Raw genomic sequence first — 12,973 nt, forward strand, 5'->3', positions numbered from 1 at the left:
GGTGGGAAAGGATATTGTTTCTAGTCTCTACTTCTACAATGTACTTTTTATTTTGTGAGTTTTACTTTCTTGATTTAATTTATGTTTTGACCACTTAAGAAATTTTTTATTTTATTTTCAACTAAATCAAAATTTATTATGGGATTATGTAATAATAATATAAACAAAGTATAGAAAAATACCTCAACCATAGCTCAGGGGAAAAAAATTTCAAGATCATGTAGAAATATGTTATAGATCTGTCCCTATAACTATATCTTGACAGCAAAAACAGTATGGAAGCTGAAAAACAATAAAATTTCAATATATTGTTTTTAAAGTAGATAATTCCTATGTTTTTGAACCTACAGAGGTTAAAAATTTAAGTGGATAACTTACTGAAATTACTGCTGTAGATTGTGCATCATTTCTATAATTAAAAAAATGTTGGAACTTGCCTAAGGAAGGGACAGAGTTCCTTTTATAAAACGAGTTATTGAATAATATTTTTTTCTGAAAAACATTTCTACAGCGCACATCTTCCTGATTGCAATTGTGGAGAGTGATGCCTGAAAGATCAATCAAATTGCTGACAACAATGATACTATACTTTTAATGTCATATTTGTAAAATCTGACTACTAAAGTAGTAATGAAATAATTACATTTAAGAAATAAAAATTTCAGATTTACTTTTGTGACACAGTTAAATGCATCCAAAAATGTGTATTTGGTATATGTCTACTTGTCTCATTTTGTCACTAACCTGGTTTCCCATGTACTTATTATTTTCTCCTAACTTCCAAACATCTGTCTCATTCTTTTCAATGTTTTCCATATACACAGACACTTTGTTCCAAGTTTTCTAGAGACCTACTTCCTGAAACCCCCTTACTATTTACTACTTACCTGACACAGTCTTCATCCTGGGACTTGCCTTCCTTGCATTCTGTTATGAGATGTTTTCATAATCCCTTGCCTTCTTACTTAGATTATTCTTTTGTTTTAGTGAAACACATCCCCCAGTAGCCTCCTAAGAAAGGGTACAATTTTGAGACCATGCAAGTCTAAACTTTAATTTAGCTCCCTACTTGTTTGGATTGTTGAGATACAGAATTATAGGTTAGAATTAATTCTTCATCTTAAATTTGAAGGCCTTACTTTCATAGTCTTCGAACACTCAGTGTTGCTACCAAGAAGTCAAAATGCCATTCTGAAAATGCCCTTTTATGTAAACCTTGTTTTTTTTCCCTTTGGAAACCTTTAGGATCTTCTTTAACCTTGATATCCTGAAATATCACGATACAATTTTGAGTTTAATTCATTGTGCTGGACACACAGTGGATCTTTTTAATATAGAAGACTTACACTTGTGTGAAATGTTAAGATATTTTTGAGAGAAGATTTATTTTTTTAAAAAAGTTATTATGCATTGGAAATGGCCTGCAAAGTTTCTGCTGAGAAATCAGCTTATGGGCTTATGGGGTTCCCTTGTAAGTAACTTGTTGCTTTCCTCTTGATGTGTTTAGGATTTTCTCTTTGTCTTTAATTTTTGACAATATAATAATGTGTCTTAGTGTGGATCTTCTTGGGTTCATCTTGTTTGGGATTCTGTGCTTCCTGGACTTGGGTGTCTCTTTTCTTCCCCAGGTTAAGAAAATGTTTAGCTATTATTTCTTCAAATGTGTTTTCTGCCCTTTTATCTTTGTCTTCTCCTTCTGGTCTCATCACACCTGTAATGAGAATTTAGTACACCTGATGTTGTCCCAAAGGTCCCTTAAACTATTCTCAGTTTCTGAAACTCTTTTTCCTTTTTTGCTGATCAGCTTGGGTGATTTCCACTACTCTAATTTACAGGTTGTTGATCCATTCTTCCATATCATCTAATCTCTTTTTGAGTCCCTCTAGTTTATTTTTCATTTTGGATATTGTATTCTTCAACTGTAACTGGTACTTTCTGATATTTTCTATCTCCTTTTCGAGGTTCTTGCTGTGTTCATCCATTCTTCTCCAGAGTTCAAGTGAGCATCTTTATGACCATTACTTTGAACATAAGGTAGATTGCTTATCTCCATTTCATTTAGTTCTTTTTCAGAGGTTTCTTTTTGCTCTTTCATTTGAAATATGTTCCTTTGCTTCATTTTCTGTGTTTGTTTCTGTATATTAGGGAGATCAGCTATGGCTTCTGGTCTTGAGAGAGTGGCCTTATGTAGGAGATGTCCTGTGGGGCCCAGCAGCACAGTCCCCTCTGGCCACCAGAGCCAGGTGCTGTGTGGTTTCCCCCGTGTAAGCTGCATGCACACTTCTGTTGTGGTGGGACCACTGTTGTGACAGGCATGCTTTGGATGACTGGCTCCAGCATGGCTGGCTAAGCGGTCTGGCCAGTGTCTGCTGTGGGTGCACTACTGGGCCCATGCATCTGCTTTCAAATTGCTGTTATGAAGACACTGAGAGAACAAGATTAAAAACTTTTTTGAAAAACAAATTACTCTCTCACCCTTGAAGCACTCATTTTTTACGTGCGTGCTACTTCCCAGTCCTGTTGATAGGTAAATATTTTTATGTAGTTGCAATTTCACATCCTTTTTCTTAAAATAATGACATTATTTGAAAGCTTTCTTTAAAAAAGCAATTGTTGCCACTTATCTCTTAGGTGACTTTTAGCTAAGCCTGTGTTCATAAACATCAAGTGCACAGGGCTGAAAAGGAGAGCATTGTCGTTACATAATCTTGGCACTGATTACTAAAAGCTATCACATGTTATTTGACCTTCCCAGTTTGACCTAAATCTCATTTTATGTCCATGTTTTAAAGGATCCCATTCCCAATATTTCATTCAATCTTGTGGTAAGATAAATAGATATAATATCTGATGTTTTAAGGAACTATAAAATAATTTTTTTAAGCAACTAAAACTTGCTTAGCTTATATATAGTAGACTGGCCATCACCAGGACAAAGAACAGCAGAAAGTTTTTCTGGAGCATCATACTTGCAAAGGAGAAGAAAAAAAAATGAAAGCTTTAACTTGCCAGGAGGTCAAATCTCCTAGGAAAGAAAGTAGTAGGTGCAGTTGAACTTCCATGATTTTTCTAATTTAGTATTTTAAGGATCATTAAAGCTGTAATTTTTATCTAAAGAGACTGTTGCAAGAGAAATGTTGGTTTTCTTAGTTTAATTGGCTGTTATGAATTCAGATTGTATATATTACTTAAGCATATATGCAAAATTCTATTATATTCCTATTCAAATAGAAATGGAAAAATTACTCAAGAAGAACAGATGTATTTGAGAATAATATTTTGGTGATTCTTCTGTGGTTTTTCAAAGCACATTTAAAATTGCCTCACTGCTACTTTTCTGTTTTCTCCAGTGGGAAAATTATAACATTGTAAATGTTGAAAGGCTTTAAGCAGCCTGCATGATTTATAGAAAGCACTGAAAAAATAGTCTTCTAATCTACAATATACGTTATTCATCTTTCTCTGTGAATAAATTTTAATTCTCTCATATTATATCATAGATTGATGATGAATGACTTAAGAAGTCATCTAATCACTTCTGCCTTCAGATGCAAATAAATCTTGATCTAATTTGGGAGGATAAAATTTATGTAGAGAGCTAAAACACTTTTCTAATACTGCTTGTTTTCCTTCTGACTTGTAAATCCAACCAGCTGGGCTGGCCTTGGAGTCTACATTTAGATTTATTTTAGGGCACCTGGTAAGATCTGTCTCAAGCATAAACTTTCAAGACAGCATAGTTCATCTTTGATGTTTTCCATCTCCCTGTTGGGGCCTCTTTTCTTCCAGGCCACACCTGCTGCCTTGCCCACCACACACCTGTGATAACAACCCTGGGCTAGCGTTCAAGGTGGGCTGCCACGCAGAACATTCTTGGCTGATTGACTGAAGTTGGGTTTCATTTCCATGGTATTTGTTCCTTGTTTTCTCAGCTAGGTAATTTCCCTTCATTCCCCCTAGACAATTCTTTTAAAGATTCCTGAAGACTAAGTGGAATATGGCTCCAACTGTAAAGTTTATTCACTATAATAGAAAATGGAAATTTTTTCCCTCTGGAGAGGCAGACTAACTACTTTTCAAACACATGATTTATTTTTGTGTGGAGATGTCTATGCTTCACCATGTGATGCTCAGAAATGAACATTCAATAATGGGACAAAATGAGATCAGGAGTAGATTGAAACGGAGGATGCTGAAGCTTCACATCCCTTTTTTTGCACAGGTCTTTTTCAGATTTTGGGAAAGGCTTTAGCAATGTGTTCACATGTTAAATGTTTTTGCAAAATTTGCAAAATAAAGATATTTTAGCCACTCTCAGTTAACAGAATACTCCTGCCCCTTTGATTTCCCTTCTGCAGCACATGACCTCGTGCTGGATCTGTTGCAGTGGCTGTGGGTATTATAGGATCCTGGCAAGGGGAAGTTCAATTGGTGATACATTTAGTGTAGGTTTCATAAAATATATTTATGTTGTTTGCAATCATTTCTGTGATTACTTAAATTATAGCTAGATGTCCAGAGGAAAGAATAACTTCTGGGAATACTTCTACCTCCCAGTATTCTGACCCACCCAACACCATGGCATAAAGGGGAAAAGTCAAGTTTTAAAATTTTTATTTATTTATTTTTAGAGAGGGAAGGGAAGGAGAAAGAGAGAGAGAGGGAGAAACATCAATGTGCGGTTGCTGGGGGCTGTGGCCTGCAACCAAGGCATGTGTCCTGACTGGGACTCGAACCTGCAATACCTGGTCCACAGCCCAAGCTCAATCCATTGAGCTACACCAGCCAGGGTGAAAAGTCAAGGTCTATATAACATGAATGGGTCACATCTCATGTCTTACCAGGACTGTGTAGGTAAGTGGGTGGAGAAACGTGTCTTAAATGTTCTAAGCTAGTCTATGGAAAATGCTTTCCATCATCAGATGTATAAATTGTAAGCAGAGGATTCAGTTTGCATTGTAGCCTAGACATAATCATAGCTTTCCAGTTGGAATATATAGGATGATGCAACATCTACAATTATCAAGACACCATATATGTCTTTCTATAGTGATGGGAATTGTGTGAAATTGAATTGAACAAAATTCTTTTGATTTTAGGGCACAAACCTATAGCTGTACTAAAAACAGCAAATATGCCTGTGCAAAAGATTGGGATGATTTATGCATCTTAAACTTTAATATATAAAACAAATTTCAATCAACTGTGCTGGAGGAGAAACTGAATTACTTTTCCATTATCTTTATAGAAGATGATATTACAAAACAGCTGTTGTATAAAGAAGCTACTAGAGAGTACTAAGCCAAAAAAATGAAGAAGAAAAATATCATATTAGTATGTTTGGCAGTTAATAAATCAAAATACGTGATTTTCCTAAAGTTTGTACTATTTATGGTATTTTTCAGCATTTAAAAAAGTTTAAGTTACTGTGATTTCTATTATTATTCTAATTTTCACCTAATTTTGCATTTGCAATTTTATATTATTTTCTTTTAAGAGGGCTCCCGAAGTATGTAAAATTCTGACTGCAAAACCTCAATCTGTCTCTGAATGAGATGAGCTAAGCCAAGTCCTGGCATCTGACACAATGAGCTAATTAAATAAAAGTTGAAGTTAGTGAAAAAAGGTAAAAAGTCAAGGTACTATAAGCTAGACAAGCAGCAGGATGTATCTTTTTCTGAAAAAAAATTTTATGTTGGCAAGTACAATGGGCACAGGTTTAGATGATATTTGTTAGGGGAAAGTATGTGACTTAATTAAATATTGAAATTTTTACTAAATTTATTGAGCTCCACTAAATCTCCATCCCCAAATCTCTTATTAGTTGCTTAGCAATAGAAGAATATTAATATTCAAAAATTCTAAAGCCTAGTTTTTTTGGGGGGTTGCCATCTAGATTTTTAATGGATTCTTCCATTTATATTAGAAAAAATTTCTTTAAACTACACAACCTCAAAACATATAGTAAGATACTCAGTAGATGATTGCATTGAATTGTCTTCCCTACCTACTCATCTAGGGCTCTTTCCAGGGGGGCCTACTCATCTCAAGTATCTTTACAAATTCACCGCCTTAGAAATTATAACTAGTGTCAGGGACGTGTCAAGCAATAGATTATCACAGTGTTCTAGAACCAGTTTTCTGGGTTCTGCCTCTTTACAGAGGCAAGAGTAATTCTTTAGAGAGACAAGAGTAATTGCCTTTATGGAGGTATTTACTTTATAGAGTAATTCTTACTTTTCATTCCGCAGGTCTGAAGTTTTGGGGCAAGCAAAGGCACATTATTGGTAGTAGATTCTTGTCTTTGGAATTTGCATTCTTTGTTATCCTTTTGAAATTAGGCTGATTTTGATCCTAGCTATCCCAGACACATACCCAAAGCCACATTAAGTGCTATTCACTCTTGTTGGTTTCCTACTGACTAACTCGTTAAGAAGGGTAATGGTATTGCAGAAAAAGCAGAGTAACTCTCTTCTAGTTCCACTACTGTTTGAATTTGTATTTTTTATCCTTAAGTTAGACCCTGTTTTGGAGTATTTATTATCAGGCTTTCATTCTCCAAAAATACATTTTTAGATAGTATATAGTTGATTAGTGGTAATAACTGGATTGAGAGATTGTTAAGATCCTGCTCAGTCTGCTTCTCTCTCCCTTACTTGAGCTTTGCTAAAAACTACTAGGCAGTTTCGCTCTAACTATAAAGGAGTACAATATAGTACTTTACAAATCAAATTATGGAAAACACATTGACTCTGTCACATGTTCTGCATATCCTGATGCAGCATGGATATATAAAAATATGATATCCAAAAAGTTTTGAGAAAATTTACACTAGATCCATTGCACCTCATTTAAAAAAATTTCATACTTTTTATCCACTCAAACTATATTTAATCCACATGGTTATATTGCCATTAAATATTGGAAATTACTTAAATGCATTGTTTTTTATGTTGGAATAATGTATGAACAATTTTTTGTAGATTGTGTCATACCAGATCAGAAAAAAACATTCCTTAGAAGCATGGCAGCAAATCTGCCCAAATGGCACAACCTGGTGCTTACTTGAGCTTATCAAGTCACGAGCCTTTCCTATTTACTAAAGTGCGTTCAGGGGTACCAAGGAGAATATGACCCACCATATCTCTATTGCATTTTAATCACACACACACACTCTAGGAGAAAGCAAACTTCTTCCAGCCAAATGCTCCATAATGTAAAAACACTGATAGTGTAACACTTTCATCAAATATTTCAGCAAATCATTGGCCATTGTGTAACTCTTGCCACAGAACACTCAGGTTCTATTTGGCCAAGTTTGACTTTGCTACTATTTTAAGTAAGTTTTTATATATGTACAATATTACAAATGTATTATCTTTATTCTGTAAATTTAAAAAAGCTGAACCTTAGAATAACTAAAGATTTGCCCACAGTTATAAAGCAGTGAGTAAGAATTAAAATTAAGGTAAGAAAGCCTGACTGGGAACTGCCAATTCCCTGACAGTCTACATTTGAAGTCATTTAGATACTTATAGAGCCAAGGTAACTCTTTTGCAGTTGTTGGTTGTAGTTTGAAACTAGCTGGCTTGATATGTGGGGCATTCATCTTTCTTCCATTTGACTAAATGAAACCATATGGAACCCACCCATGTATTATGGCTGGTGTTGCCCTGCACTATCCACCAATACATACTAATTTAAATCCTTAAAAGATTATAGTCTTCAAGACTCAGCACGATGTGACCCTTGGTCTCCTTGTCCATTCTCTCTAATCTTATGTGACCTGTCTCTTGGCTTTGGGTGCCCAGACATCCTGGTGTTCTCTCATCACTTCCCGGGAGAATCTGGACCCCTCCCCAACTCTGGTCCTTTGCACAGACTATTTCTTTGGCTTCTAATGCTCACTCTCCTCTTTACTTGGCTAACATTTATTCATTTATTCTTCAGATCTCAGCCTTCATTTCACTTCCTTAGGGAAGCTTTTCCTGACCTCCTGGTCTAGGTCAGATACCCCTGTTAGACACCCTTAAAATCCCCTACACTTCATCATGGCACTTATCCCACGTCTTTTTCTCATTATTTGGTGAATTATTTCTTCAAGGTATAATTTCCTCCACTAAACTGTGAGTCTGAGAAGGCAAACACAATACTAAATTTTATACTATTCTCTCCAAGCTCACATATTTGGCACATAATCAATGTCCAATAAATATTTGTTGAATTAATCAATCAATTTCAGTAATGTCTGTGAAAATATATTTGTATACTGTGAAGTTTTATATACATGGTATTGCTATTGCCATTAGTACTCTGATTACTTGAAATTTATTTTACAGTTTAATGATAATGCTAATATGTAATGAATTTGTATGAGTTAAATTAATTTGCAATACATTTTGTATTATTTTAATAGTTGAGCCTAACTTTGGCCAGCCTTATGGTTTATTATGTGCATAGGAAGGGCAAAAGTTAACCAGGAAAACACAGGCAGATTTTTATTCAACTGTGACAGGAATCCTAACTACATGGGAAGGCTCTACATTCCTTATCTGACCTCTTGCCCAGAAGACAATGAGTCAATCCTAAGAGATTCACCCTCAAATCAGAAGAGTTTTGGCAATGTTTCTGGTACTACTTGTTCCAAGGAGAAAGTATGTATTTGCAGACAATGTTTGCTCTTTGTTTTTTGATCAGAAAACACAGATCGTGTTATGCAAGATGCTTTCAACTTCTGCCATAGGTGCCAAGATATTAAAATACATTCAGTGAGCACCTTTTACTCCTTGAAGTCTGGTATTCTTTACTTCTCTGCTCTTTTAAAATTGTTTCTGTTCCATTTTTATTTCCAGTTGTCCTGGTTTATATTTTATTAAAAAATCCCAAATCCTTTGGGGCAGTAGGTATTATGTATATCTTTAGAAAATATTGTGTGCCTTTACCTGGAGCTATCGGCATTTAGAGAAGTAATCTCATTTTAAAGGAAGAGCTGGCAAAAATAAAGCTATTATCTTTATTACAGTATTTGAATTTGGACACAGTGGCACCTGTGTTGGAGAAATTTATTGTACCTTAACTTCCTTTAGTGTTCCTCAAATTAAAATCACATATAACTCCCTTTTTGACTAAGATGAGGCTATCTTTACCATAGAATCTAGCCACTTTTTTTAGTTCATGGTATAAATTCAGTAATGTGTGTAAAAGCATATTGTAAACATGTTAAAGTATTTAGTAAAGGTTCTATCCAAGTGTAATTGCTATGGTTATAATTATTCCTATTCTAATTACATAAAAATCATTACAGATTTTAAATATATTGAACCTGGTATTTTGAGCATCTTAAATAGCTGTGCACTGACTTTTTATTTTAAGCAAATAATTTTTGTTAGTAATAACAACAACAGCTAACATGAAGAGTTTATTGTATGCCTGGCATTGTGTTAAGAACCTTATGCAGGGTCTCTGCTCCTCATCTTGGACAGACAGTGGCATCATCCTGCACAGTGCTGACTGCAACCCTGAGGCATGATGGTGAAGGTTGTAGTGAACGGACTGGGCCGTATTGGGCACCTGGTCACCAGGGCTGTTTTTATCTCTGGCAAAGTGGATCTTGTCACCATCAGTGACCCCTTCATTGACCTCAACTACATGGTCTTCATGTTCCAGTATGACTCTACTCATGGCAAGTCCAAAGATATGGTCAAGGCTAAGAATGAGAAGCTTGTCATCAACGGGAAGTCCATCTCCAAATTCTAGGAGTAAAATGCCACCAACATCAAATGGGGTGATGCTGGTGTTGAATATGCTGAAGAGTCCACTGGTGTCTTCACTGCTATGGAAGGTTGGGGCTCACTTGAAGGGTGGAGCCAAGAGGGCCACCATCTCTGCCTCCTCTGCGGATGCCCCCATGTTTGTGATGGGTGTTAACCATGGCAAGTGTGACAATGCCCTCCAGATGGTCAGCAATGATCCTGCACTACCAATTGCTTTCCCCCACTGGCCAAGGGCATCCATGACAACTTCAGCATTGTGGAGGGGCTCATGACCACAGTCCATGCCACCACTGCCACCCAGAAGACTGTGGATGGCTCCTCTAGGAATCTGTGGTGTGATGGGTGAGGGGCTGCCTGGAACATCATCCCTGCTTCTTCTGGCACTGCTAAGGCCGTGGGCAAGGTCATCCCTGAGCTGAATAGGAAGCTCAATGGCATGGCCTTCTGTGTCCCCATCCCAATGTGTTAGTTTTGGATCTGACTTGCTGCCTGGAGAAAGCTGACAAATATGAGGACATCAAGAAGGTAGTGAAGCAGACATCAGAGGGCCCCTTAAGGGCACCCTGGGCTGTACTGAGGATCAGGTTTTCTCCTGCGACTTTGACAGTGACATCCAGTCCTCCACCTTCGATGCTGGGGCAGGCATTGCCCTCAGTGACCACTAGGTCAAGCTCAGTTTCTGGTATGACAATGAATTTGGCTACAGCAAAAGGGTGATGCACCTTATGGTCCATGTGACTGCCAAGGAGTAAGAGCCCCTGGACCACCAGCCCCAGCAAGAGGAAGAGAGGCCCTCAGCTGCTGGGGAGTCCTTGGCCCAAATCAATCCCCCAACACACTGAGACTCTCCTGGCTTCCAGTTTCCATGCCGGACTCCCTGAAGAAGGTAGACAGCTTAGGGAGCTCTACCTTGTCATGCACCATCAGTAAAGTTCACTGAACCCAGCCCCCCTCAAAACCTTATGTAAATGATTTCATGTAATCCTCAAATCCTATGAATAGAACTATTATTATTCTCATGTTTTAAGATAAAAGGAGAGGTAACTTAGTCAAAGTCAAGTTTGAAGTTTGTTAAATGTAAATGAGGATGGCATTCACAGGCTTTAACAGTAGCTATGGCAAGAACACCCAACAATCAGAATGGACATCAACCATAGACCTGCAGCAGGGTCAAAGAGGCCAGTAAATTTCCTTCAGTTGCTGGATTATGGTTGGTTCCGGGGTTGTCTGGGGAGGAATCAGATAGAGAATTTAGATGAGTATCAGCTTTGAACATAAAATGGGACATTTGCAAGGGAGTGATAAGTAGAGAGAGTATTAGACTGAGAATTCAAGTCAGCGGATGCCCTACCCTGTGCCCTCAGGGCAGAACAGGAATGAGGAATGTGTGATGTCTCATCTTAAGAATCTTGGAATTGGGAGGTCTGAGATTCAGTCTTAGTTCTGATTTCAAGAGGTGGGTAGCCTGGTGAAAGTCACTAGACTCCAGGAGCTTCTTGGAAAATGGATTAATTTTCTAATCAGTAAAACCCCGGGGGAGGAAGCAGAGTGATAGATTTTTGTAGAGCCTAAAGTCATTAATGACCACTTGTAAAAAATGTACAACTTCCTTCATTTACATGTCATGTTGCATTTAGCTGACATTTTATCTTTTAGTGGAACTATGATAGTCTGAATCTGCAACTCTATACAACAGTAAAATTGATTCAAACTGTTAAATAATTTAGACCAAGTAAACCCTTTACACAAATACATAATTATGTGAATTGCTGTTATTGATGCTGGAATGTCACTGTTTATCCAAAGAAAGCTAAAGGTGTTCTCTAATTAAAGTCTTTTAAATTCATGCTGATATTTGTACATTTGAGATGCCATCATTATGTTCAAATGAATTCTTGGTGCTTCAGGGAATATGTGGTTCTAGAAAATAATAATGTTGCTATAAATATTTTTAGGATTTATTTAATGATGTAATGGTTTATGCAATGTTAATGTTCAGATGCAGTGGGTTGTTAATGATGTGATTATTGAAAACAGTAAACTATGTTATCATTATAAAAATCTTCTGTGACTGGATAATCTACTTTTTGTTGTATTATGCTAAAGCAATATTTTTTCACATGTTGGATGATGACTATCATGATGTGTTGCTTTTCTACATGGTTCATCATCTGTGTAAATATGCTGGGATAGGACTTTTCAAGGTTTATTCTGAGTGCATACTTGGAATGCAAACACTCTGGTATTTGTCCATCTTCAGAGGCAACACATACTTCTGAACACCGTCAACAGCTGACATTCTGGTAAGTGAAGTAACAGAAACCCAGGAGCTGGGTAAATAGAAGCAAAAGACTGATGTGACATTTCATCTCCTAGGACCAATTCCTTTCCTGCCTGTAGCTCTGAGAAAGCATGCTCCTGCACACATTTGCTTGGGTTTTTTTTTAAATGTTATTATTAATACTTTAAGGCCTGAGTGGACTATATTCAATGAAAGCTTCCATGAAATAACTACATCTGCTTCAACTACTGGACAAGACTGTTCTGTCCAAATCATCAAATCATTTGGAGCTAGACATTTGCATCTTCAGAATAAAAAGACTAAAGAAGTCATCATTTCATGGGTATGAGTATATCCATGGAGGAGGACACTCAGTGTTGCTTGTCTCAGGACAATTCATGGTATAACAGTGCATGTGGCAAAGTTGGAAACAACCTATGATCCAAAGGCAGGTGGACCTGGGTTCAGGTCATGGCTCTGAAGCTTATTAGCTGTGACTGTAGTCATGATACTTATCCTCTCTGAGTCTCTGTTTCTTTAGGCCAGGTTTTTTCAAAAGTGGCACTACTGACATTTTAATAATTCTTTATTGTGGGGGAATATCCTGTTATTGTAGGCTATTTGGCATATCCACCCACCAGATGCCATTAGCACTTCACCCCAGTTGTGACAACCAAAAATGTCTCTAGACATTGCAGATTTTACGGGAATAGGTCACAACCGCTTCAGATGTTAACTGATGGATTACAGAACCCACTTCCCAGGTTTTGTAAGCAGAATAATAGCTCTTAAATATGTTCACATCCTAATGCTAGGGACCAATAGATATATTACCTTCCATGGGAAAGAGGGATTAAGGTTGCAGATGGAACTAAGGTTGCTGATCAGCTGAGCTTAAAATGGGAAGGTTATTCTGGAT

The 12,973-nt window shown here is 37.0% G+C and overlaps 1 pseudogene; it reads left to right on the forward strand.

The window, feature by feature from the left end:
- Nucleotides 1-9,528: 9,528 nt before the first annotated feature.
- LOC114514656 lies at nucleotides 9,529-10,634 on the forward strand (annotated as a pseudogene).
- Nucleotides 10,635-12,973: the final 2,339 nt, after the last annotated feature.

Source organism: Phyllostomus discolor, chromosome 7, assembly GCF_004126475.2.
Source record: "Phyllostomus discolor isolate MPI-MPIP mPhyDis1 chromosome 7, mPhyDis1.pri.v3, whole genome shotgun sequence".
Taxonomy (NCBI): Eukaryota; Metazoa; Chordata; class Mammalia; order Chiroptera; family Phyllostomidae; genus Phyllostomus; species Phyllostomus discolor.